Raw genomic sequence first — 6,000 nt, 5'->3', positions numbered from 1 at the left:
TATTTCCGTTCTGTTGTAATAAAATACCATGGGTACAGTCACTGCTATATATTCGTTTAAAATCAGAGTCGAAAGACGTGGCGCTAAACAGTCGCCCAATCAAAGTACGCTAAAGTGCGAGAGTAATTCCGAGGGAAGTTACTGATACGACAATTGGAGATAGCGATGTGACGTGTAGCCTAGGTCAAGTGTATTTCATTACAGACTGAAGAATGAATGGCAGGGCCCTTCGAAATATGATTTGTTTTGTTTCGGTGCCTATATTGCTGTAATACTCGTTATGGAAAGTTAATGATACATTTTTTATGTTTGATTTCTGAAAAATAAATGATGACGTAACCCAATTATGGAAAGATACTCCCGGGTAAAAATACACAGGAAAATTGGATTCGACCCACAAATTACAAACGTTATCAAAACGTTACTGGGCTGAAAACAGTCGCCGAAACACTGCGAAGGTCCAAACCACAACTATGAAACCAATATTTAAAAACAAAACATCGATAAACTATTTCTTGTATGTTTCATGTTTAGCCACTATCAAACATTGGCGTATACTTTCTTTTGTCCGTCAGTTTAGTTAGTTTTATTCTTTTCAATTTTTAAACCACATTTCAGTTTGTCGTATGACACGGCAAGGAGTGTCTCTGTTGACAGGTGCTTTGCTTCACTCAGGCACAAGGGAGCTGGGTTCGGAAAGTCTAGGATGTCTATCTGTCTATCACTTAGAGTCAGCTGATATTACACATGTTGATGGTATGCTCATTTCGTAAAGGAAGAGGCATGGGGAAACAGACTACCACTACAATGACAATTTTCAAAGCTAGTAGTTTACAGAAATATCAAAATAATGTTATGTGAGTTATCGGATATGTTTATGAGACATAATACAAAAACGTAATTTGTTCAATAGAAAATGAAAAAACCGACCAAAAACAATTGTGCCTCCGGTCTTAAAATCAAATTTAATTGTTTCCATGTCCTGAAAAACATATTTGAAGGCCTTTTCACAGAAATAAATTGTGTTTTTTGAAGCAGTGATTTAGTTCCCTGAAACATTAGAAAATACAGTAAACTACGGTTATAACGAACTCAAAGGGACTACTAAGTTTAGTTCATTATAACCGTAGTTCGTTATAAGCATATATACAGCATAACTACAGCAAATAGTCGGGACCAAAAAATTAAGTTCGTTATAACCGTCAGTTCGTTATAAGCGTGTTCGTTATAAACGTAGTTTACTGTAATATAATACATACGTCACAACCCTGAGTGCGATGTCAAAGACAACCACCGAGCAAACAATGTCACGTCTTAAACAGCACTTTCGTCACAGCGAGCTTGCTCAGCTGTCTGCACTCATGCAGTGCATGCGATAAACTCGCAATACATTTAGGCGTGTAACATTTTAAAGGTCACATGTCTTTTAACTAAAAGCAGGTTTTCAAATGACCTTAAATTTTTTGGCGTTGTCTGTACGACGATTATTTGAAAGCGAACTGACATTTGAGTGAGGGAGTTTATTTCAAGCACTACGCGTGTTCGGGTCTATATATTCGCTGCCTGTAATTATGTAGCCGCGGTTTCGTACAACATCCCTCGTGTCATGACTGAACTGCACTTATCATAATGCCGCGATATTTCATTCGAACCGACACCCAAATGATGTTATTATCAATAGATGAGGTTCAGAACGCGAGGACGAGAACCGAATAGTGGAAGGTGCATATTTTAAACGATCGGATGACAATAGTTTCAAGTTAAATTCATGCCTTAACCAATTTTTTATTGCTATTTTTATGCGTTTATGGTTTTTTTCCATAAACCGAAAAAACATTAGGCCACGCCCACTACGGCGACTGTTTCCTGATCAGCTGATAATAGAATGGGTGGGGCTTTTGTTGTATTCTTACTTTGTCACTGATTTCATACTGTTGTCAATATTTTGTTTTTCTATGTGAATGATAACATAAGCAGTCTCTGAAGGTACGTTTTTAACTCCATAAACGCAAACAATATTGAAGTCAGTTCTTAAATAATCCTTTAATATACTTGTAGAAACTTTCCTTCCAAGCCTTGCTGAAACTACCACACGTCCGTTTTCAATATACCTATAATTGCAAAACTGGAACACACTCTCGGCTCGGTCACATATCACCCCCCTGGGGATTCCTGGTTAGTCTCCAACAACCTATTTGTCGCACGATGTCACGTAATGGGTCGGTGGTCAGGCTGAGTGGCCTAGTTGATAGCGTCTTCTTTCCATCTTATCTTGGTTTGTCTGGCCCAGACTCGAGTACTAACAGGCCGTCGCCATACAGCAAGACTCTGAATACAGAGTTAGACAACAAAGAAACTGACCCCATGCCGAGATAGACACTGTTGTTCAAAGACATAAATCTCTATTGATTATAGACACAACCACTATAGTAAATAGGTGAGGTGAAATGGGGTTTAACGTCGCGTCCAAGATTATTGCACTTATATATGGTGTGTGTGTGTGTGTGTGTGTGTGTGTGTGTGTGTGTGTGTGTGTGTGTGTGTGTGTGTGTGTGTGTGTGTGTGTGTGTGTGTGTGTGTGTGTGTGTATGTTTGTGTGTGTGTGTGTGTGTGCCCCTCTCAGGCACAGTATACCGAGCCGACCAGTCCTTGTTTTAGTCCCTTAATGCCGAGCGCCAGACAGGGTAACAGCAAGATGTCTTCATATCGTGACTGTCACCACACTCAGAAATGACCTGCCAGTGGCGGTAACGTTTCTACTCAGACAGCGCGTAATGGTCTCCGTGAGACTGGTCTCCGGACGGGTGGCATGCATGCGCATCCCACTGCACCGACACCACAGGATAGCAAGTTTGGATTGGGCTGAAGATCACGTCAATTGGACAGACAAAGGACTGGGCTCCAGCACGTTTAACTGATGAATTGACTTCACAGACCGTGGTGACCAAGTGTGGAGAAGACAAGGGGAAAGATTTCAGGATTCCATCGTAGCCGAACATGGCCGCTGTGGATGATTTGGGATAGGATCAGATGAGCTGGGAGAACCGATCCCCATGTGCTACATCGGGGCATGGTGCCAGGTGTGCGCGACAGGGCTGACATTCGATGTGTACGCGAGACGCATACTTGTGCAATCGGACCTGACTTCATCCTCATGTACGACAACGTACGACCTCATCGTGTCAGGATAGTTGATGCCCATTTGGAGCAGGAGACAATTGACCATTGTCCACATGAAGTGTCCTCAACCCTTACGAACACATTTGAAACGAGCTGCAGATCGCCCTCTCAAGACACCCTGTCCTTCCAGCAACTCTACAGGACCTCGCGATGCTCTTACTGAAGAGTGTAACAATCGTCCATTGGCAACCATCCTGACACTTATTGGGAACATGAGACGACGGTGCCAGGCTGTCATCGCATCACTTGGATCACATAGATATTTTTTGGGACAATGAATTACGTTTTGGATTTGGTGAGATACTCTCATTTTGACGGGAGATCTGACTGATTATTGGTCACATGTTGCTTGTTGGCATTGTGTGGCACACGACAACAAGCTTTTGTTCATTAAATATGTTTTCATGCAATATTGCCTTTGGCTATTTCAACAGATGCACACAATTTGACGAATTAAGGGGCGGTAGGGTAGCCTAGTGGTGACGCGTTCGCTCGTCACGCCGAAGACCAGGGTTTGATTCCCCACACCGGTAAGCCAATTTCTAGTGTCGCCCGTGATATTGCTGAAATATTGCTAAAAGCGGCGTAATGACATACTCAATCACTATTACCTTTTGATCCACCTATGATCCTTAGCAAACCTTGAGTTGTATATTTGATCTTGTTGAGTTTTGCAGTGTTCTGGTGACTGTCTTCAGCCTTGTAGCGTTTAGACAAGGTTTATAATTTTTTTTACCAAATCCAATTTTCAAGTGTGTACTTTCTTTTCATATGACCTCGTAGGCCTGTGTACGCTTTAGATGGTATATGTCCTCCATATTAAAGTAATGGAGGTGGCGAATGAAGGTTGTTTCTATGTTAAGCTTGTGTAATGCGTTTGCATATGTTGACAAAGTATTTCTTTTCTTTGTGAGCATAAACGAACATTTCTCATCTTTGAATTCACAATGGGAAATAACTGAATAAAGAAATATTGATTGACACAATGACGAACATGTATAGAAAATGGTGTGCTGTAGATGAATGAAGGCGCTTGTCGGTTGTTTTCTTATCCAGATATATACTCTGCAAAAAAAGAAACGCAAAAATAGTAATATAGTAAAGTGCTGCCGACAAACATACAAAATTCATACCAAAAATGAATTTGTTATTTATGCATGGAGCGTGATTGACTTGTGTGGAAAGAATGAAGTGCAGTAGAAAATGAAAAAAGGTGAAAATATGGAAAAATCAGGCGCCGAAACACACCAACATGACATGCACGTGCAACATTACTTGTTGGGCAGTGGAAACGTTTGGTTTTCATTTGCATGCCATCACAATCTGACAACAAGTGAAGAACGAAAACATGCCACGAATGACGGAAGCCAAACGCAACAATGCCATCGGCATACTGCAAACAGGAGAATCATATTTAGCCGCAGTCAGGTTTTTTCAACGTCGCACCAAGCAACATTACAAGTCTGTGAACCGGGACAACGCGTGACCTTCCCAGATCCGGTCGACCACGTATCACGACTAGAGCACAGGACAGATACAAACGGCTTCGTCACTGTCGCGAAAGAACCACCACGGCCACCTCTACAACTACGGCAATACCAGGATTGCGTAGGGTATCAGCTCAGACAGCGAGGAGCCATTTACACGCTGAAGGTATTCGCGCTGGACAACCAGTTCGAGGTGTCATTTTAACGGACCTGCGACGTCAATGGTGTCAAGGCCACGGCTTTTTTTTGGCCAAAACTGCGAACGAGACAAGTTTGGCTTTTTGATGAGTCGCGTTTTTTTGCTTCGCCATGTGGATAGTAGAGGGTCGTGTTAACAGGCGTCGCGGGGAACATTATACACGAAACTGCATTCAGGAAGTGGACACATTTGGTGGTGGTAATGTGCTACTACACTAGTAGAACAGACCTGGTGCAAGTTCTTGGGAATTTAACAGCACAACGTTACATGGATGCGATTTTGCGGCCACATGTCCTTCCCATTATGCAACAGGGAAACGTCATTTTCCAACAAGACAACGCGCGACCTCACACGGCAAGACTGACAAAAGGCTTTTTCAGGAATCACAAAATACAGGTCCTGCCATGGTCCTTCGGGTCTCCGGATTTAAACCCAATTCGGGATCTAATTTCTTCCATTGGACGGCGATGCCAATACGTTTTGTGCTCTAATTGTGGCCATAGAAGATATTGAGAACAGATGACCCCCCCTTGAAAATCTACTGTTCCATGTGTGCCATATAGAACCTGGGTCAATGACAATGATGTGTGTTAATTTTGAATAATCGATTACCATTTGTTGATTATTTACATGGTATATAAAATATGCATCTAAAACACCTTTGCTCTTCTTTTTAAGCAGAGTATAGTTTCTGGATTCGTTTGGGCAGATTACGGTGTAACATAAACTCCCCACAATGGCGTTCGATGCCAATCAGAGCGTCCTCTGTGATCCAGCATTAACAATGTATTTTAAGCTATACGTGAGGTTTTAACGAATTGAAACGAGTTAAGTTTATATGCTTGTCTTCGTGGTAGAAACCGTATTGATGTTCGACTGTATGCAACATGGTGTCATTTGTTTAACGTTTAAAGTTTTAGTTCTGTCGTAAAGCATAATCCACATCATCAAGTTTTTTGTATGACTTCCTCCTCCCTATTCCTTTTTGGGGATCAGGGAAGATGTGCACATGTGTCATGCCACCAGCTCGCTTGCGTCAGCCAAAGGTTATCATCAGAAAGGTTTTTACCAAGTTATCGTCCTTGTCTATTGATACGTGAAAAGTTGTCTATTGTGTTGGAGAATGTTGACGAG

Source organism: Haliotis cracherodii, unplaced genomic scaffold (genome assembly GCF_022045235.1).
Source record: "Haliotis cracherodii isolate W230 unplaced genomic scaffold, xgHalCrac1.p SCAF_2, whole genome shotgun sequence".
Taxonomy (NCBI): Eukaryota; Metazoa; Mollusca; class Gastropoda; order Lepetellida; family Haliotidae; genus Haliotis; species Haliotis cracherodii.
This window is presented reverse-complemented; position numbering follows the sequence as displayed.